This window comes from Lycorma delicatula, chromosome 1, assembly GCF_047948215.1.
Source record: "Lycorma delicatula isolate Av1 chromosome 1, ASM4794821v1, whole genome shotgun sequence".
Lineage (NCBI taxonomy): Eukaryota > Metazoa > Arthropoda > Insecta > Hemiptera > Fulgoridae > Lycorma > Lycorma delicatula.
This window is the reverse complement of record NC_134455.1, coordinates 283228238-283252409: the sequence shown is the minus strand read 5'-3', so window position 1 is coordinate 283252409 and position 24172 is coordinate 283228238. Positions and strand designations below refer to the sequence as shown.

Here is a 24172-nt window from a genome sequence, read left to right as displayed (position 1 = left end):
GATACATTTAGATCTGAAAATAATTTCAATTGTCCTAAGTGCTTGGTGTCTGTATGATGGAGCTCGCTCCATGTCTGGCTGCTATGGAGAATTACAGGCACTTATTCGAAGTAAATCACCATATGCACTGTGAACCCGTTGCATTATTCATAGAGAAGCGCTTGCGTCAAATCATCTGAGTCCTGCACTGAATCAAGTATTAGAATCTGTTGTGAATGTGGCAAATTTTATAAAATCTCGTCCATTGAAAGCAAGGAGGGATTTTAAAACCTGTGTGAGGATATGGGAGTCGACCACTCGTCTTTGTTGTACTACAGTAGTGCACGATAGCTCTCTCGTGGTAATGTTTTATCACGTACCTTTGAATTGCGGCAAGAAATTTTTATTTTCTCTAAACAAGAAGGATACAAAGATACAGAAGATTTTGCTGATGCCGATTTTTTTAATAAAACTGGCATATTTATGCGACATTTTTGAAAAACTGAATTTCCTTAATTTCTCTCTGCAGGGGAAAAATAAGCACCTTTTGAAATAAATGGAATAAATATCAACTTTTATAAAAAAAACTCAAACTGTGGAGAAGAAAAATTGAATGAAGATGCAGGCAAAGGTTATTTTTTAATATTGCAGCAATTTTTGACGTCAAATGAACTCGATCTTTATTAAGATATAAAAACCATGCTTGAAGGCCACTTATCACAGATAATTAACTGGTTTGAGAAATACTTTCAAAATGAAAATTACGATAGGTTTGCATGGATTCAGGATTCACTTAATACCAGTGCTCCGTCTGAATTTACTTCTGCGGAAAAAGAGAATCTTATAGAGTTATCTTGCGACAACAGTTTGAAAGCAAAATTTGGCAGCATGGAATTGATAGAATTCTGGATTTCAATAAAATATGAATATGCCTTTCTAAGTGATAAGGCTCAACGGATTTTAATTCCATTTTCAACGACGTATTTGTGCGAAGCTGAGATGTTCGGCGGTCGCTGTAATAAAAAGCAAGTATAGAACAAAAATCAATGAGGGTGGCCATATCCAGTTTAATTCCACGATTTGAGAAAGTATGCAGTGATTTGTAAGCTCATCCATCACATTTATTATTACTTTAATGTTAATAAAGTAAAAAAAAAAAATAAAAAATGTTAATGAAGATACACGAGTTTTATTTATTTTTATCTCTTACTTACGAATAGTCATACTTTTACTTAGGGTAGGACGGTGTAACGAAAAAATTTTAATTGAAAAAGGTCGCTGCGACTCGGAAAGGTTTGGGAACCACTGAGCTAGGTAGTAGCTACTTTAGAGTTTTAATAGTTAGGTACAGCTACTCTAGAGTAGCTAGAGTACCCACCGGGTTGGTCTAGTGGTTAACGCGTCTTCCCAAATCAGCTGATTTGGAAGTCGAGAGTTACACCGTTCAAGTCCTAGTAAAGCCAGTTATTTTTACATGGATTTGAATACTAGATCGTGGATTCCGGTGTTCTTTGGTGGTTGGGTTTCAATTAACCACACATCTCAGGAATGGTCGAACTGAGAATGTACAAGACTACACTTCATCTACACTCATACATATCATCCTCATTCATCCTCTGAAGAATTATCTAAACGGTAGTTACCGGAGGCTAAACAGGAAAAAAGAAAGAAGAGTAGCTAGAGTAGCTGTTTGTATACTACAGTAGCTGAACTGTAATTGTACAGTTGTAGTAATATGATTAAGATTTATTTATTAGTCTCTGGACGAAGGTTACGACTTCCTAAACAACACACGCTACCCATAAATACTGAGACAAACGGTATTCTTTTCTAAAATAACGAACTGATAAAGAAATAAGAACAGTAACAGTTCATTTAAACACAAACATCGATTTCCACTGGATGGATTTTTTCGCTTTTTACTTTAAGTATCATTTCCATTTTTTGGGCATTCAGTTTAGTTTATCTATAACCACTAAAAAAAAATCAATTTTAGGCTGTACAGAAAATACTTTATATTTAAGATTGTAGTATTAACCTAACCAGTAATAGATTGTAACAATAAAATCATAGATACTGTGGAGCATTAAGTCCGCATAACTTTTCAGTCGGAATATTAGATGAATAATTATTAGTCGGTAATGATAATTAAAATATTACCGAATCAGGAATACGTGTAATAATTACACATGGACTTCTTCTCACAGAATCAAGTAAAATATATTTATGACGGACAAAATAAAATTATCTTTTAAACAATTACACGATTTTAAATCGGATGAGAATATAATTTTTTCAAATTACTTATTTCTCTTTTATTCATCAATATCGAGAATTAACGATTTTTTATCAGGTCAACAGATTAAACTTTTATCAACGACCAAAAAGCATCATTTCAATACGACCCAGTTCTATCTAAAACATACGACCAAATAAAATTCAATATCTTAACAGCTCGACTGTCTGTCTGCTGTTAGTAACTGAACATAGTTTAATGTAATTCGTAACTATAAACGTTTATTTTTTATTTCATCCTCAAATACATGTTTCACTGCCGAAGCGTATAAGGTCCCCCGATACAAGTCACAAAGCCAGACAGTAAACAATGGTCCATTACGATGCGGCATATTAAAATAGAACTGTACTACCTACATTATTTTTAGAATGTTTACGGAGGTTTTGTGTCACTAATCGAAATTTAAAACTTATTACGAGCTTTAAGTTTGAACAAATGTTGAAACTGATTTAGAACACAAACTACTTACAATAAATTAGATTAATCTTATAAATCTTAAATTTATAATAATTTTATAGAATACCGCTCCTTTCATGAATATAGTACCAATTAATTAGCAAATACAGTAATAACTATCATCACGAACAGATCAAAAAAAAGATCATTAAAAACAAACGAAGTTACTATATATACCTACATAAATAACGATAAATAAATCTCTGAAATAATTAAACATATTCATTAATTACAAACAAAATAATTACTTCTCGCTGTTCTATATTCATCTTTTCAAGTTTTAAATGAAATGAGGGAATCATGTTTCATTTTGTTAGCTAGCGGAGTGAGAGTATAAGTTATAGTGTACAAAAATGTTGTTAAATCCGTTTACTGAAGTTTTCATAAGACATGCATATACGTAAGCAAATAGAATTTATGACAACACAGCTGAAAATTTATTACGTATTAAAATGTTTAAAAATGAAGAATTAATAACTTTAATAACGTCGTTTCCGTTATTCTATATAACGACACAAATAGTGACACTAAACTTGTGTTAACTAAAGAGTTGTACTGTTAAAGTTATACAGAAAATCCGTCATCTTTGTACAATGATAAATTCTACATAACACATTATTTTTTAAACGGACATTAGTTGCACCATGTAATTTTTGTAAAATTGTGTCATATTTCAATAAATTCTATTAATTGCTAAACTTTTAATATCTTATAAATACGATTAATTTAATTAATTATTTTCATCGTAGACGCCAAGCCGGCCACAAAATCATTAACGTGTTACTATTCTTACGAATTTTAAATATGCATAGCGTATAGTTAAACCACCTAAACCTTTACCTACAAACCTTTAAGCGTTGTAGTACTTAATGCAAATTATATACGGTTTAACTGACGATGTAGTACAAAGAAAAGTTAATAATAGGTCTACTATTTTTTTGTTCATACTGTAAACTTATTTTTTAATGGTTTAAAATTTAATAAATAAATAGTAAACTTAGTGTAGTTTGGTACGTTTTGATTCCAGACAAACTGGTGTGAGGTCTAAAGAATACCGGGGTATTTACTATATCTTTAAAGAAGAGTATCTATGATTAATTATTACTATAGGGAAACGCTGACACCGGACTGAACTTTACAAGGCCGAATCCGAATAATCAGTAATGTGGATAATTGAAAAATTAAAAAAGGTTTGTCATACGTACTGGTCATATCATTCTAATGTTTAATGGGTGTCACACTTAATGAAAAATGAAAATAAAATAAAAAGAAATATATATATATACGTATTTCAGTAAAATTAAAAAAATATCCGGAACCTACGTAAAAGAGTAGCAAAAACAGATGATTTATGTTGAAAAAAATCCAAGAATAGAAATTTACTAATGAAAGATTCAGAATTTATAAAAACATTCTAAGAAATTAAAATTTATTACCCTACTATTTTAAAAAAAAGTCTCATTAAAAAGCTTATTAAAAAATGACTTACAAAAAATGCATTGAAAAGAAATTGAATTAAGTTACTGTTATAAAAAGTATCATTTCTTAAAAATTACAAAAATGTAAAAAAATTCATTACGTTCAATGGAATACGAGTCGGCGACAGTCGGTAATCAAAAACACTATTTATTCCTTAAAACCCTCTAATATGTACTTATAAAGTTGAGCTTCGTTTATTAGCTACAAAATCACGGAATATTTTTAAACAAAAAATCTGAGTAGAGTTGAATTCGTTTTTGTCATACCAACGACTCATTAGCGATAGACAAACATTCATGAGTGTTTTTCGTGACAGCCCTGGAGCAGGTCATTAAATTATAGTTCATTCTTGACCAGTTTATTATTATGTTTGTATCAATCTTTTCAGAATTTGATTTTATAATTAGTTTAACATTAATTTACGTAAAAGTTTAAATTTTACGTATATATTTGTGCTTCACAAATTGAAAAAAAAATTTTAAATTCAGTATAAACAAATATTTACAAAAATGCACTTCCTCCTGAAGCAAATCTTTACCTGAATGGTATTTTTAATATTTTTAAATCTATTATTTTTTTATTGCCTACAGAGGATATAAACAGTCCGGATAGTTGGAAATCCGGAAAATTGGCGTTCCACTTTACTTATATTTAAAGTTAACTTACTTCACTTTTTTCAAAATGTGAAGGGTCGGATAGAACGCTCTTTATTGTCTATGCTGTGACATGAGAATGTGATATGACCTGGACTGATGACTTTCAAAAAATTAGTTTTTAATCTTTTATTTATAAAAATAAGCAGTTAAATTTTCCAAGACAACCTTCTTTTTTTTTACACCTAAAAATCATGAATTAATGGATTTTGTATAATAGTTTGAAATTTTGTAAAGCTTCCATGTTGCATCTTCTTAAAACACTTTATTACACATTATAAAAATTAACATTGTGAGAAGATAAAAAGTAAAAAGATTATTTTCCTTTTAAGCACTTTAAATTTCAGACAGTGCAATTACAATTTCTTCAGTAGATTTTATAAAATACATTCATGAAGTAGCAGCCTCTAAAGCAGTATTTTTTAATTGGAAGGTTAATTTTTTAATCGGAAGTTAAGTTGTAGTAAGAACTCAAAATTTCAATATAAAATCTCCTCTACCAGTATTTACGAGTATTTGTGAAAACTGCCTGAAGGCGCTACAAGCATGCGCAAATATTAACATTAATACTTAACATGGCAAAAAGCTAAAATTTCTTTTGTCACTTTGAAACAAAATGAAAAGTGATTGTCACTTCAGACTTGTAGATGATCTAAAAAGTGCTTGTGCAACGTTTATTTTTTTCTTAAGCAAATTTAAGACACTGTTTAAAAAAAATGTTGGTCAGTAAATTCCGTTAATTATCGGCCAAACTTAATCACAATTTCTAAGTAGGATGCTCTTTGACAGTAGATTTAAATGGAATAGAAATTATATGCAAGAATTCAGCGATAATTCCGTTATCAATCCACCACAACTTTATTCATATTTGCTCTTTCTCCTATTTTCGTAATAAAAAACGTATTCATCAAATTTCTTTTATTTATGTTATTATAAATTTACTTATTTTATCATTATAATATTCTAGTTTTTACTTAATTTTTAAAATATTAAGAGAATAAGACTGATAGTAGGAAGTAAATATCGTACAGATTCCTACGAACTCCAGTTCAAACGTCTAATTTAAAAAAAAAAACCTCAAATCCATTTTACTACACGTATGCAGACAAACATTTCGACAACAAACATTCTACGGATAAATAAAAATCCACACACATTTTAGCCCGAAAAAATGTGCGAATGACAGAATTTACCTCAGTTATATTATTGCAGTTAACCTTACTTTGTTTAACTCAAAGAGATATTCCTTTCATGACACATCACAAATAAAATACAAAATTAATAAATCTTGTTTTAATTAATTGATTTTTAAATTAAAGAACAAAAGTTTTAAAAACCTAAAATAAAAAGTAAACATCTTTATTCATTCATGAACTTCCCTAGACGTTAAATGGAAGTTTTATCATATTTCACAACACTTAACTGTAATGTAGCTTATATTACAAATTTATTCACTTTATGCATTCACATATAATTAAATTAAGCTATAATTAATTCAATTCTACAGTGAATTATTAAAGTATAATAAATTTCTATAGGTTAGGTCAGGGTGATCTCATCAATTAATTAGCTTTAGCTTCAACAAAGAAATATTACAATGTTTTCTAATTAATTTTTCACAGATAAAATAAACTTTCAGTTCCACAAGCTAACATATATGTCAAATAACACAAAGCCAGCAAAAGTGTCATTCACTTCATTAATAGAAGTAAAAAGAATCTATCTGCTTTTTTGTTTTAATATACAGGTTATTTAAAAGTTATGTTCGTTAATTTAATTTTATACATTTTGTTTCTTGTACAATTTTCCGTGTTTTTCTTTGCTTCTGTTATATTAGTTTTACAGATGACCTTCCTGATGCTAATCTTTGGAGATATCAAGTACCTCATGGTTTTAAGTGTACGTATTAACGTTTACAATTATTTACAGACTACTTTTATGTTATTACCTCTAAAAATCAAAACGAGAACGGGTTTAAAACCATTAAGAATTTGCTTTTTATAAAATAATGATAAAAATTACATTAATTTTTTTTACTTAAGGGGTTAAAATTGCTGCAAACCATTGCAACATTTTTAACCCTTTTTTTATAGAAGTATCAACCTTATTTCTCAAAACAGATAATATGACTGTAATTTTATTCTAAAATTCCTTTAATAAGACCAAAAATTGAACTATAGAGCTATCCATTCGCTGATAAAACTTTTTTTAAATAAGTAGTAATAAAATAAATATCAATAGCCTCTTAAGTATAAAATCTAATTCATTTCTTCTATAATAATGTCGCTTTGTTCACTGTACTTGAATTGTCAGTACACTGGACAAATTTAATTCTCAACAAATAATATCGACGTATTGTAAAGAAAAAACATCACAAAATTAGTAATTATTGATTAAATAATTTATTATTAATAAATATTGATATCTTATATATATAAAATTTATTTTATAAATTATTTTATTTTGCTGATCAATCTCATTTTTTCTTTGTCGATAAGTTTGAAGAAAATAAACACACATTACTGGTGTAATTATTTTCAATTACTTTTCAGTAAATACTGAAAATTATTTGTTACTATTAAAAGAAAATAAAGAAACATAAAAATAATTACCATTATTTGACTGTCTTTTTAATCATATTACAATTTATGTTCAAGTGAAACACATAAAATATGTTCTAAATGCATTCTTTATTAACTGCATAATAACCAATCTTTTCTTTTATCCTCGCCCAGAATCTACGTTTTTGGATTCAGGGTTTTCAGATTATCGGTCATTTTTCAAGTTACAACTATTATAAGTAATGATTATTATTATTATTACTTCTTTTAAATTATAAACTCTTACATTCATTAGTTTTTATAAGCTGAATAGGAAAATGGGAATTAGCAATTAAAAGTAACTACTACTAAGAGGGGATGAAAAGATATTTGAAAAAATGTAATAACTGCCGCATTATTTTCTAAAAGGAAAAAACTATAATTTAATTATCATTGGTAATTCAGACTACATTTCTGCTAATGTAATCGTTACATGCAAGGCAATGGGAAAGTGCTCTATATTTTCCATAATACTGATGTAAAATAATTAATCTAATCTTTGTTTAAAAACAATATAATCCAGCCTTGACGTATTGTTTTTCATCTTACACACGTTTTCTCACTGGAGTTCTAAAACGAACAGATAAGGTTTTTAATTTCTTAAGAATTTATCGGTTTGTATCGGTTGTATTTGACAAAGAGCAAAATACTATAACTCATAAAATGACCAATAACCAGAAAACCGTTAGTTAAAAACGTCTAAAAAGACATTATGAAACTTATTGCTTGCTTTATATTAGATGTATAAGATCAACGGTTATTTGATTTTATTCTTTAATACTATTGTGTCAATCGATGCATTTCATTATTTATATCTGTCTTTAAAAAAAAGAAAGATTTTCAGAAAAACTACAGGAAAATAAAAGGATGTGACCTTGAGTTTTCTACCGAAATTATAAAGCGAGTTAATAAATTCAAAATCATCGATAAGTGATAAAATTATACTGCTATTATTAAATCAGGTTTTAATTAAACAGTGAGAGTTAATAACTGAACATGAAATAAGAAGCAAAAGTTATTTGTTACATACAAAGAAACACGTTCATATGGAGAAACTACGTGTGAATTCAGATCGTTTTCATTAAGTGAGATAAGGGTACAGGTATGCAATTTATACTCCAGAAAAGTTTAACCTAACAAGAACACCGTAATCAAGTAAACAAAATATTTTTCAGCTTACGTGAAATGTAATTTTCGAAAGGCTTTGTATTGCTTAGAAAAGGTATTAATATAAAAAAAAAATTATGTAAAACGGACTGTGTATACAGAGAACTATTTTCATGTTTCGGTGAAAAGTTTTTACGTTTTTATTAAATGCATTGACAACAAAATTTTAACCTATTTAAGACTTAACTATAAACTATAAATAATGGACAAGTATGTCTCATTAATAACTTCAAGAAAACATACAAAATTATATTTATCTACAAACCTCAATTTTGACCAACAACTTAAACATGTTTAGAATTTGAAAATATGGCGTTTCAACAATCTATTATAGACATTCTTTCGGTAATACTGATGATTTAAAGCTACGAATATCCTATTTTAGATTGGATTGAATGCCCGTATCTTGTTGACATAATAGAAGCCCTTCGAATTTGCCAAGATTTGTCTAAACAATCAGTAGGTGAACATTACACCTGATACGGTAAAGAGAACTTTAACAATACTTAATATTAAAAAAAAAAAATTAAAATCCATGAAACACCTAAATTATAAACTATGGAATCATAATTATATTTAAATTAATGATAGAATATTTAATAATAATTTGTATTTCACATTTCGTGTAAATAATTAACTATTAAAATATAACCCGCATAAACAATAAATCAGGGCATAACTTAAACTAATGAATAACTGATTTACTAACGAACGACTGAATGAATGTATAAATTAGCGAACAATCAATTTATAAAGCTCTTTACGATACTCTTCACTGTCAGCCGAGTAATATTAATAAAACATTTATAAACCTTTACAAAACCATATTATACCACCGATTTGAATCATATTATAATAAATCTGTCATATTTGTCAAATTGAAATAAATAATAATAATTAAATTCAGAATTTCAATAAATATTATGCTTACTATAAACCAGACAATATTAGTATGTAGTTAAATAACTCATTTAATTTAAAGATAGACAAATACAATGAAAATAGTAAAATGAATTAAAAATATATTTTTTCTTATAAGACTGTACAAAAAAATACCTTGGATAATATTTTTTTATTCCACTAATTTTCAATCCCAAATATGTTATAAGAGGAACTTTATTATGTAATATGAATATTATCTTATTAAAAGTAAACAGTCATAATTCATGTATTAAAGAAAAAGAAAATTTATTCCATTTCGTAGTCGTATCAAATTTTGCTAAATAAGAACGCTTTTGGTCAACAGTTCGGTTATCAGCCATTAGCCAAGCAACAATTATTTTAGTCAGGAAAAGCATTATTTAAAAGATTTTGGTCTGTTAAAATGACAATATTTAAACATATTACGCTTATCAACCCATATATTTTTACCAAGAAATTCGATACCATACCTAGGAATTCGATACCACCTCATCAGCAAGATATTGTTATAGTCTACGCATCGGTTAATCGCAAACAAAACGGAATGCCTACAGAAAAAATGAAACGAAATATCAAGTAAGGTTTCTCTTCCGCCTTTCTTTCATCTTAATCTACTATACAATCACTATCTTGAAAAATACGTTTCGCTAATACTCTAAAACAAGTAAATGAATCTCAAAGCCAACATTTTTATTATAGTAAATGAGAAAACTCAAATTTCATACAAATAGTAACGGCAATATAAAAATGATAACGTACATGATATGTTTGTAATGTAAGAAAATATAGCGTAATATCTTTTTTTTAAATTAAAATACAATATTTTCTTATTTCTTTAAGTATTATTGACGCTTTGATCACTAGGCACTGAATACTAACTAACAGTAGCCTTCTCAGAGAGCCATCCCAAGAAAAAAATGCGTCAGCGTTGTTTAACTTCGGTGATCAGTAGGAACCGGTTTCTTAAACGTGGCTTCGACCGCTGACTTTGTATTCTTATATCACATCCTTTTAGTTTCCATGATGCTACTCTGTGAAACTTTCAGTGTTAAGAAACAATCAAGATCCTAAGGAAATAGTCGTAGTTCTTATACTCATTAATGCTTAAAGTCATGTCCGGGATAAAAAAAACATCATAAATAAGACAGAAAACATAAATTTTAGTCTTATAAATGAACAGGATAATAAATCCTGTTTACATATTTTCTCAAATACATCTAGACATGAGTTATATGAATATAATTTTGTATATAAATAAAAACATACAAATATACATTTCTATACATTAAATATAAATCGCGCGCGCGCGCGCGCACACACACACACACACACACACGCGCACAAATATACGCATGTATATATATATATATATATATATATTTCCATATCTGCTGCTAAACGTTTTACCAAGGAGTAATAAAATTGAGTTATGCTTTAACTGATATCAGAAAGAAGACTAAATATTTTATTCAATAAAATTTTTATTGACTAATATCGGTAATCACATATCAACCACAACAATAAACACCACTAAATAAACAATTAGAACAGAACTACTTCAAATATTTTATGATACGATCGTAAAGAAGGGATTGTGAAGGAGATGAAGTTAACGATTAAATAAGATGAAGGGATGATCAGAACCAGTAAAGGCTGCAGAGGGTGAGATTGCCTCTGTTGAAAGTAGTTTCAAGTCGGTAATTCTATCCACTTGCAGTCGTTTTCCTATACTCGCTTCATTCCACCCCAGAGACATTCCGGAGAAAGGGGAAGATCGTTACTGATGCTCTGTTCAAAATTCTACATGTAAATATGAAGACACTCATTAAAATTAAATTCTTTATCCATTTTTTTACTTCTAATCCACGTGTACACACAAACACGAATAATAATACTCATGAATTCCACCAAACTACAAAAATAGTATCAATCTAATATGAACAAAAAAAACAAAAACTTTGAATAGGGTTAGCTGAAAATCACTACAGACTGTTCTACAAATGAAAAAAATAATTAAAATCATACCAATTTATCCATTTTAATAAAACAAAACGTTTTATCAATATAAAAAAATGAATGAAGGAGATCCCAATAGTACACAGGGATTATAAAGATATTACATATATGTGAAAAATATACTACAAAGATATGATGGTGGATCCAAGGATGTAAACGATTATCGTAATTATAATTAATTAATAAGAAAAGTATATATATATATATATATAGTGTAGAAAAAAATTTGAAAAAATTATTCGTGTTACATGTGTGCTAAACGATAAAAATAATCAACATTAAATAGACCAATCGTTGATAATAAGCTTCACACAGTTACTACCAATACGGTACAAGGCTTGAAACGAAAGAAAGTTGTATTTCTTATATATAGGGTAAAAATATACACGCTGATTAGTAAAATAATTAATTACCCATCTCTTCTAACCTTAAATTTATATTTAATTATGGAACACATCGAATGAAATATTGAAATATTGTGCGCAAGACGGACTATAACATTAGTCCATAAAGTTCAGGATATTTATTATGGATGCGCGTGTTCATTCAGTCAAAACAAGTGTAAAATTATTAACGTAGAACTTTAATATGTTAATTATCCTTAATATTATAAAAAAATTAAAGAAAATTAATTAATTTATCAATTAATGTCAATTAATTAATGTAAGCATAGATCCAAGTGATAAATGCGATTAACTTAAAGTAATTCATTGTGGATCTTAAATACAAAAAGTTTGCATAACCTGAGCGACGCAAATCTTTTGTGTTTAATTTAGAAATTACAATAAATTTAATTAAACAAGATTTAATGTATCTGAAGGACTGGTTTAACCAGTAACTGGGTGGACAAGTACTACACGATCCGAGCTATTCGCCCCTTCCTTAACATGTCTCAAATTTCCTTCACGCGTTTATACTGCTCTTCCAGGAAAGCGACCGCACTAAAATTAATACTCATTCTAATACTCTGTAGACAGATAGTGTTTCTAAAATACATAATGAAAAACAGACGTACGTGAATTGCTGATAAACCTGTTATCAGTAAGCTACAATTATTTTTTCTTACGCAACAGCGCATCACTGAATAACTGTCGAATAAAACGCACTTCTTTTAAGTGCTTATGTAACAGTCGCTCATGGAATTTTTTAAAATTATTTTATTTCAAATAATACTGTTCACAATCAGTTGTAAACCAAAAATCATTCAATTTAACGATATTCAGACTAGTAAAGAGAAAGTGCTGTTAATTTAACTTCCATGACAGTAGGTGGAACACGGATCTAATTAAAAGTATTACACCTTTGACTAAATTAATCTGGCTCATAACTGTAGCAGCAGAAGAGAAACTACAATTAAAACCATCATTTCATCCACTTACAAATCGAATTTGAGAAAATACGGGGAAAAAGGATATTAAATAAATTTTAAATTTTGTTGTATTTTCTATTCTTAGAAGGGAATTTACAAGTTATTTTCTGTAAATTGTTAACTTACTTATCGACCAGAAATATTTTTAACGAAATACTAAGATCGGTATTTAAATACCGGTCGGTAATTATTTTTAAATCTCACAATAAGATTTACAGATTCTTGAACCACTCTAATCTGCTGTTCTTACGATTTCCTCGAAATTAACGTAAGCCGAAAAGTACGAAATAAGGAGGAGTTGAATGTCAAGTAAGAAAATATAGAAGATTTATACTGCGTTTAAGTAGTTCCAGAAAAACTCTACTTTTTCCTATCGGCTACGTCCTATCGATGTTATGATATACTGCACTAAAAAAAAACTTGGTAGGTTAAATAAAAAAAGTAATAAGAATCAGAATAATCCAAAATTAGGAAACCCATGATAATAAAATTCCTGAAATGTTTGTTTGCACGGGTAAAAATTTAGTTTTATATGAAGAAAAATGTAACAAGTCTTCTTTTCTATCAAACATCAACTCTCTCGGATTAGATTTAATAAAACTAAATATAAGAATGTATTCGCTATATAATTTTTTTTTTGTCTTCAGTCATTTGACTGGTTTGATGCAGCTCTCCAAGATTCCCTATCTAGTGCTAGTCGTTTCATTTCAGTATACCCTCTACATCCTACATCCCTAATAATTTGTTTTACATATTCCAAACGTGGCCTGCCTACACAATTTTTTCCTTCTACCTGTCCTTCCAATATTAAAGCGACTATTCCAGGATGCCTTAGTATGTGGCCTATAAGTCTGTCTCTTCTTTTAACTATATTTTTCCAAATGCTTCTTTCTTCATCTATTTGCCGCAATACCTCTTCGTTTGTCACTTTATCCACCCATCTGATTTTTAACATTCTCCTATAGCACTACATTTCAAAAGCTTCTAATTTTTTCTTCTCAGATACTCCGATTGTCCAAGTTTCACTACCATATAAAGCGACACTCCAAACATACACTTTCTGACAGTTCTGACAGTTGTTTACATAAACTCAACCAAAAAAGGAACGCATGAAATGTTTTATAAAAAAAAAGAAAAATGTTCTGGTATCTAAACATTTTAATTTTATTTTTCCACTTTAATCCGAGGTATTTATAAGGTACCAAGCAGTAATGACAAAAAGCCACGAATCCATCAAAAATACCAAGTAAACGTTGTCAAAGTTGGCAAATTCTAGTGTAGGCGTATAAAGTAGAATTTTACATTAATCGGAAGAAGTTTAAGAATCGAAACATTCTTGTACATGGTATTACAGACACTTCCGCATGTAACAGACTCACGTCATTGACTAATTTGGAAAGAAACGATACAATAACAAAAACTGACTTATTAACAATAAAACATGATTGCGTAGTATTATAAAAAAGTAGCAATAGGTAAAAATCATCTACAGCAGGTAGCCCATACGCAGGCACATCTATTAATCTAAAACATTCGTAGTATATCGTACTTTAAACGAATAAATATTATTTCACAAAATTAAACTAAATATATTTTCTTTAAGAGAACTTCCATCGGCTGTGAACTTAGCTACTTTCTTTGTAACTGCTATGATATTAGGTTGAGACAAACCTATTGAATACATTTTATAATTAACGCATCGATCTTCAGTAGCAATCAAAGCATACGTTGCCAAATGTTTGTTTTTGAACGATACAAAACTGACCACTATACCCGTAACTCTTAACTAAATACAACTCTCCGACCCAGCCTAATTAAATAAACAAACTGGAAACGTACTTTAGCAACACTACATATTTCCCGTTAAATTATTAATATAACGGTTAAGTAAAACGCTGATTACAATATAGTCGTAAAAACGGTACGTAAAATAATGATCAAAGCAGAAAGAATTACTTTCATGAAAAGTCCACCTACTTTCCAACTTATCATAAATACAGAAATGAAATTACTATTAACCCTAATACAGTTTACAATGAAGAGGAATTATTTGTACAATGATCGTAAGTATTTAGCAATATTTAGAGTACAGACAAGGAAGACAGAAAGTACCATGTATCTTCAGTATCGATCACTTTGAAGTACTGCCTACAGCTTGTCATGACTAAACATCGTGATCCATAAGACATCTTTGTACAGACCAAATAAAAACAAACAACTGTAATAATGCAACCACTGCAATACATCAGTCGCGAGTATTTGCTGCTATAATAATGAACAGCAGACTTGTACATCATTCCTAAAACCACAATATATTTTGCGATTTAAATATTTCATCACAATTAAACATAAGAATCAAGTGGATACGGAACTAATTATACAGAAAATTTTTGTATTAAAGTCTAACCTTTCACTGATCAGTTAAATCATTTTCAACAATACGTACGACTAATATTTTTATTTTTATTTTAATTTGCATATCACAATACGAATTTCACTACTAAAAAATCAATAAAATCATTCAATTACCTCAAACAAGCATAACAGAAAAAAAACATCAGTAAAATATGTGATCATGCAAATATTAACATTTTTTTTAGGTTTTATAGAGGAAGGAATTTTTGGAAATAAAACTCATGATTAGTCTTAAGCAACGGAGCGCACTAAACGATTTGCGATGCTGTACTTTGTTGAAACAATTTTTTATATTTTTGGGAATTATTGCAATGGGTTTGATCTCAATCAATCGGGTTCTGTTTCATACAATCGTACAGAGGGCTCAATATTTTTAAGAAAATATTTTAAATGGATAGATGATTTATATATTACGAGGATGTAAATACTTCATATCTAGTGAAAAGTTAATACATAAATTGGACTAATAAATACACACAGTAAAATACGTTTAGCGTAAAACTCCTTTGAATTTTGAAAGTTTATGGAATTTATTATGCTCTATTGTACTTTATAAGTAAATAAGAATCGCTAATAAAACAAAATAACAATAAACCGTTGTCGGAATTAATATTGTTTTGAAGTTCTTGTAAATCTGCTAATGACAGCAGTTCTTTAAAGAAGAATAAGATTAAAATTCAAGACTATAAGAAATCCTTTGTGCAAGGTACAATTAAAAACTCATTTTTCCTGAAAGACTGTGAACCGGAAACAAAACGGCTTACTTCTGAAATGAGTAAGTGGTTGTTACAGAGATGATAAATACTATCATGAAATAATGAACCCTTCAGTGATTCTTGTACAATTAAAACCTCACAATTCAATCCCTGCCAAGACAAATAATAATCATAAGTAATGATTGATTTTAAAATGACCTTACTCTGAGAATTAGATCACAGAAGACAAAAGAAAACATCTGAAGAGTTAAAGAAACTTTCCAATAGATAAACCAGCAGAGATAAACAATAATAACTGAAATAATTTAAACACAACTTACAGTATACGATATTACTCTTTTAAAAATTTCGATTTATTTCTCTTTTTTACGCTAGTGCACACTACTGCCAGCCAGTAAGGCCTAATTTCTACAGTCATTAGTTTATTTTCTATACATTATTAGACTGACTTTTTTTAACTTGTTTTTGGACTGATCAGCAATTTATTAATAAAATTTACAGAGGCTACAACTCACTTAACTTTCAACATTACGAACAGGAGTCATTTTTAATATAACTTACATATTCTGCAAATTCAGCTTCCAATTTATATCTTTTAGCAACGCTTTTTTTAATTTTAATTAAAAATATAATTAAATTTTCTTTTATCACCAGAAGCAGCAGTAATTTTATACAAATCATATCTATGCTGATAAGAATCAAGCTTAATAAGTAGCTTCATAATAACATTACAAAATCGAGGGTGAATCTTATTTTTATTGCTTTATGACTCTTCCCTGCTGATGTATTAATTTTATTTTACTTCAGTCATAAAATTCGTCTAGGAAAACCCCCTCTTTTTAATACTTTTTTATAACTCGTTACGCTCAAGTAAACCGTACATAAAAATCTAGCACAACGTTTTAGAACCGGCGGTTTTTTCGGCTACAGGATAGTATCTAATTGACAACTATTCCATTGTGATTTTTTTTCCTTATGGAGTGAAACAATAATGTAATAAGAAATTAAATATTATTTCATTCCTGTCACTTTTTTTCTACATATCTCATTTAATTTCAGAAGTTTTTGTAAAAAAAAAACAAAAAAAAACTGAAGAAAATGAAAGTAAACTAACGTTATTTGACTAATACGCCCTTGTAATAAGTAAAAAAATATCATTTTTTTATAACTACCAATTAATTACAATGAAAAAAGTCATTGTTGCATCGCTGATGAGGTTTTATTTGAAAATAAGGACGTGTTTAAATATTTCGCACGAGTGCAGTCAATGTGCCGTAATTTCGTAGGAAAATATTAGCCGGAACCTTTTCTTATGAGAAGCAGTTCAGAATAAAAACTTTTGTTTATAATAAAATAGTTAGGTATTTAATCCTTCCTTCAGCAATTAAAATTGCAGTTATTTAAAAAGAAATTTTATTTCAAATACATTAAACATATCATAATTTTTTTCTTTTTTTTAATATTATAAACATTTCCTAATTTAGTCTATTAAAACAAAAACAAAAAAAAATACTTCGTTAATTTTAAAAACATGTGGAGGTATGAAGCAAAAACTAAGGAATACTGATCTACAAAAATCGATCGCTTATAACTGCTGAAAGGTTTTTATAAATAATGATTGTAAAACAATCCTGGTGCTAAAAACCTAGTCCCACGTATTATTTTAATAGTAGCTACAAGATATTAACAGCTATTATTTTAATAGTAGATAAACAGTTTACGTAAAATAATAGAATACAGGGAAAATTAGGTGAGGATAGTTAAAAAAAGAGTTATCAAGAAGTTAAGTTATTCTAGTTTTACTAGGGCGTAAATTTTTGTTAACATTTAAAATAATCTAAAAAGGAACGATTTCCTTTACTCCATTTTTTAAAATTTAATATTTTAAAATTAATCGAAAATGCAAAGGTAAACAGAGAAATGAATGTAAAATAAAATAATACCTAGATTTGTTATCCGTATTACGTTATTAAACCTCAAACTCTTCAACAAAGTAATTCAATTAGTAGCAGTTATTCAAAATAATGTTTAATGTACAATGAAAACTGAAGGGTAAAATTCATAAATATTCGAAAAAAGAAGGAAAAAATCTACCGCATTAATCACTGTCACGACCACTGCATCGACATCAATAATCATGAGCTATAGACGAATAAATTTGAAACACTTAATAATTAAGTAGATCATTAATTAATGACCTACTGAGAATTACTCAGCACTGAGAATTCTGGAAATTCTGAGACGTTGATAACTGTGATATAATTTTTTCTTTTATTACTGTCTTATATTAGGCTATTAGCTCAATTAGTTACACTTCGGCAGTCGAACAAATATAATATTTCTTTATTATTCCTCTGACTGAACTTCAAATAACCAAAGAATATAGACAGTCCATCAATACATTAAGCGCAATACTGTAACAGGTAGATGTTACAATAACAGGTAATGTTTCCAGTAATAAAAAATGCCAGAATAACAGAGAAATTAAAAACAAAAAAAGGCAAACAAATTGAAGACGAAAAAACCAGAAAAATTACCGACAAAGAAATTCTTCCAAGAAAAAATTTCTAGAATAGGGTAGACGTGTCGGGAAATAGAAATCATAATGCGTGAACAAACAAAGGATAAGTTGGCTGCTGTTAGTAGTACGAAAATAGAGATGCTGCATCATCAGCCAATCAGAATGCAGTATATAGTCACATGACCCACCACCACGCCTACTTTCCATCCGACCCCTTTTACTACTCACTTCCGGGCCCAACCCCTTCCCCACCCACTAAAGGGTCCCCAACCCAGCCCACCTACATCTGACCACCAACCATGGCCCCACACATTCCGCCAAGATGGCGACCCTTGGCCGAACCTACTTCCACACACCCAAGATGACAGCAGCTAGACCCATGCCACACCACTATGGCGGCGTCAAACGATGGTGGTCCACCTGGCCCGGGCACCGGGAGGCGACGCCGTTGTTTTCGATGATGACCGGACGAGTGCTGGCGTCCAACTGAATGTAATATATTGTAAACCACAACATCCTGTTAGTAAATGTTAAAACTGTACAAGGTTAGATTAATTATCATTTCTAAAAAAAATCACAACATTCTGTGTTGTGTTTACTATCAACATCAGCTGATAGTGATGTATATATCTATCATATATATGGGTATATACCTAATACCCACCACCACCAAACTTTGTACAATGAATGTAGACATTAATAAATTATAAATACTTTCCTCACCGCGTGTAACATATCTGATAGTGGATGAATACAATATCAGATTGTTGCGGGTTTTGGAACCACTGCATATATAAATTGTAAAAACTATTAAAACAATAGTAATACATTACTTTAGGGGAGGGGTTTAAACTGTTTATGTTTAGTGTAATTATATGTATAATTTTGTGTTTTGTGTGTGTGTGTGTGTGTTGTGTATTTCTTTATAGTTTCTTCCGAGACCTCTTCTTCTTCATTCAACGAAAACACAACCAAACAAAGCTATGGATGATGCATAGCAACAGAAAAGTGATATTCACAACAAAAAGGGTACCCATGCTATATCAATGTTGGTCAAAGCTTCGATTTTATTTCATCCATGAATTCTAAGAAAAAACCAATGACCATTACATATCGTTCACAATCTACTAAGTCCCAGTCAATATAGTAGCCGAAGATTCTAAAACATCCATCGCTAAAGTTGTGAGAAAAAAAGGAAATTTAAAACCACTCTACATGACATTGTTATTAAGCGACGATACAGTAAATCAGTTCTCAAGAAATGATATAAATTCGCAATTTCAAGAGGTGACAAATATTTTATTTATATAAATATTTTTTAAAGAGACTTCTATATAGATATATACTTTTCAACTTAACGTAATATATGTAGCTTATTTTGGGTAAATCTATCCAGTAAAATGAAACTCACAAAGAGCGTCACCCCTAAAATTCCAATGATGGATGATGCCGTCTTTATCGACTATTCTATTTCTCCCATAAATTCTAAGAAAAAACCAAAGTCCGTTTTTATTTTTAGAAATGCTAATTAATCTAACCTTGTACAGATTTAACATTTACTAACAAGATGTTGTGGTTTACAATATGTTACATTCAGTCGGACGTCAACACTCGTCCAGTCATCATAGAGAATGACGGTGTCGCCTACCGGTGCCCGAGTCAGGTCGACCACCATAGTTCGACGCCGCTATAGTGGTGGGACATGGTTCTAGCCGCAGACATCTTGGGAGTGTGCAAATGAGTAATGCCAAGGGTTCCCATCTTGGCGGAAGGGGTAGGGCCATGGGGGGGGGGGGGTGGTCGGAAGTTGGTTGTGTTGGGGCGGGGCTCGGAAGTGCTCGGGGACAGGATGGTAGGTGGAATTAGTCATGGTGGAGTTGTTACGTGACTAAATACTGCGCTCTGATTGGCTGACGACGCAGTATCCCTATTCTTGTACTACTGTTTTTAAAGGTTAGGTAAAGCCCAAGATCTGGAAATATAAATACTTCCGAGGACCAGCGAAATTGTATTCAGTGTGAGATAAATGAGACAGCGTGCGAGTACATTCGAAGTAAGTGTACGGTAACTGTGCAGCGTATGAGTGAAGAGTGCATCACTAGATATTCCTTTCTGGAATAGTGTTCTTGCCAGGAGGTAAGTACGGAAATCTGTTCGATAAGTTCGTTGTGAATAGGGGTCAAGGTGACATAATTCATTGTAAAACGTATGAGCTATTCTCCCTTTTTAAATATGCGTATTAAAAAAAATTATACTCCTATACACTTAATTATTCATTTTGTAATTGTTACCTTACTTTATAATCATTTTTATTTTGTATTAGTTTCTATTAGCTATTGTAAGGTTGAAGGTAAAATAAGAATTGTATTTTTTAAAACCTTTTACTTCTGCTATCTCTCATCATCACTGTTGAACCGCGGAAACGAGAAAATATTATTTCGAAGTAGTCTGTCATAGTTTAATGGATGTATTGTAGAAAAAAATCAATGTTTTAAAATGAGTGTGAATTAAATTTAATTAGAGATTGTCTCACTCCCTAAAAATGAGATTTTAAACTATTTTACATTGAACATATATCTACCAGAAGCAGACCTAGTTTATTATTATAAGGTAAAAAATCTGTTATGATATTGTACAATATAGGAATACCAACCATAAGTATATAAAAAAAGTATTCTGCGTATGTTAGGGATGTACGTTGAAAATAGATCTCTGCAGCAAAATCATTGCTGTCAGCTGCACGTCTTGAGGAATGATTCCTTGTTTACAGATAATATTATTTAAAAGAGAGGTATGCAAGGAATGTATTCCAAATAAAACACATATTTTAAGAAAATAAATTTAGGTTTTGAATCTCACAATTTTTCTGTTACCAAAGCGTTTTTATTAGCAGACAAATATTTTTAAAATCACTTTTCTATTCGACCGGCAAATATTTATTTCGCTAATTAAACATAAAACCTTGATGAAAAACAGAATACAATGCCCTCTAAAGCGCAATATTCGTAAACAATGCGTCTTAACGAATCAACCGTTCAGATCAGGTTTAAGTGCAGTATGTAGTTATAGATATCTAGGATATCATATAACTGATGTTGTTATCGTAACTTCCTTTTTTTTACAAAAAGACTGTAACAGAACGGACAAAGACTACAAATAATTGCATTAAATTTTTATTATTTTTGATCCTTAAATACAAGAAAAATATTTAATCGGTGTTAATAAAATAATACAAGTAGAAATTAAAAATCAAATCGCAGAACATGAAAATATCATTAATTAATGTAGAAACACACCAAGTTAAAAAGATTAATCTCTAATTTTGCATTTTAATACTGGAAGCACTTATGTTATTGCCGCTGGAAACACAACAAACACAAAATACAACTCCTTAGAAGCCTACATTAACAAAAAAAAAAAAAAAAACACGAAGCAATAATATGTATTTCTTACATTAAATTTATTTACATGACACAAAAAAGGTTTAATGTAAATATCACAAAACGGTATCAGAGATTAGAAAAAGATACCAAGAAATTAAAGATACGAACTAAAGAGTCAGGGAAATAAGGGATAGGGTGAATGTAAAATTCTTAATTATAAAATACTCTACTATTTCAGGTTGCCAGCGAAATAAAATGGACAGTAACACGTATCAGCAATTAGGGATTAAAATTGTGCAGTAGGCATGACTCAGGAGATAGTCTAATCGGTAACAATTAAAAGCAATTTTCCATTTCGATCAGATTATCACCTAACTACCACCCATTCTGAACCAGTTGAAATGCCCCTTTCATGCCGCAAACAATTGAAGTAAAAAGTTCAGTATTAATGTGTTTAAGGTAATAAACGTTTTACGACTATCCTACAGGTACTATCTTACTTTCGAGATATTACTGCTTCCTTCAAATTTACCTCACTGCTTTCAAATTACGTTTTACAAAATGTCGAAACTGACCACACGTTTTTCAGTGGATGAGTACAAACTTCTTTTGCCGAGAAATTGGCCCATTCGTTTTTTCTTGAAAGCTCTTATGTGAATAACAATTCAGCAAAAACTAACGAATGCTGTTGATACAATGCGTTTTATGCGTAAAAATTATCAAATAGTTGTAAATACTGCAGGCGAAACTAGAAATTTACTAACTGAATCACCGATAATCAATTTGTAAAGAGGCATTAGACAATAAATAAGATATAAAGCTAAGCGACATCATGATAAAATTACATGGACCGAAGATGCGCTAAACACTTTAAAAGTGTCTGATTTTTTTACACGAACTGAGACAGAAATGGAAATTCGAAGAGCAACATCTCTCAATGAAATATAAATTGATTAACAACAAACACATAAAATAGAGGAATTAAATAAAACAAGGATCGTATCAAACATTAAAAAATAGGTAGGTTAATTATTGTGCCGGCCTCCGTGGCGTGAGTAGTAGCGTCTCGGCTTTTCACCCGGAGGTCCTAGGTTCGAAATCCGGTCAGGCATGGCATTTTTCACACACACTACAAAACATTAATCTCATCCTCTGTGAAAAGAATTGCTTGACTATGGACCCGGAGGTTTAAAAAAAGAAGTTTATTGTGGATAACAATTGTGAACATAATCGAACAAATGTGATTAATAGTATTCATCGAAAGTATTGTTGCCAAATCTTAAAAAAATTATTAACTGTATAGTTAATTCATTAGTTGCAGTATTAGCTGAGACGAAGTAATATTCTAAACACCATTAAAGAATGGAGAGTCAAAAGCAATACGCTTGTTTTTATTAGGGGTTACTTAAATAACCGAACTTTCCATGTTCGTGTTGGAGATTCTTTATCGGGTAACGTCACCTTAGAAAATAGAGTGTCTGAAGGAAGTGTATTAAGTGCTACTTTATTTGCTACAGCCATCAACAGCCATCAACTAAACGTGTGCAACGATAAGTTTCATGATCTTTATTTGTTGATTTTTTGCTATGTATATTACGTCCTATTCAACGGCAACAGATGAGAGACTATTACAGACTACTATCTCGCCTTGACGCTTGGCCCAAGGTTACTGGCACCTTTCCACCTGAGAAAACAAAATGTATAGTTTTTTCTTGCCTGCACGACCCTTTCATTTCGCAATATTTTCTCAGTGGAGAGCTAGTTTCTTTTTCTCCCGATGTTAAGTTTTTAGGATTATTTTTCGATAGAAAAAAACCTAAAAACACACCAAACAATTACAAACGAAATATTCCAAACTTCTAGATATGCTGCGAGTCCTTAATAACACCAGTTGGGGAGAAGATCGGTCACGTATGTTGCGTTTTTATTATTCCTTAGTTCGTTCCCGTTTAGATTACGGTTGTGTCGCCTACCCTTCAGCGCATCATACCACGCTGAATAGGTTAGATGCCGTTCATCATGCTTTTCTTCGTCTTGCTACTGGTGCTTTTAGATCAAGCCATGTCACTCGCATACTAGTTGACTGCGGTGAACCATCACTTTGGGATAGACGGGACCAACTTCTAACATCGTACTTCGCTCGTCATAAAGAGCAACCGCAACAGCCGGCTTTTAACACTGTTCTTGCGAATCCTTGTTTA

At 30.2% G+C, this 24172-nt stretch overlaps 1 protein-coding gene across 17 annotated transcripts in view; it reads right to left on the bottom strand.

The window, feature by feature from the left end:
• The window catches only part of LOC142332279 (uncharacterized), a 663646-nt gene that overhangs the window by 263812 nt on the left and 375662 nt on the right, over window positions 1-24172 (bottom strand). The gene's annotated exons all lie outside the window — the stretch shown is intronic.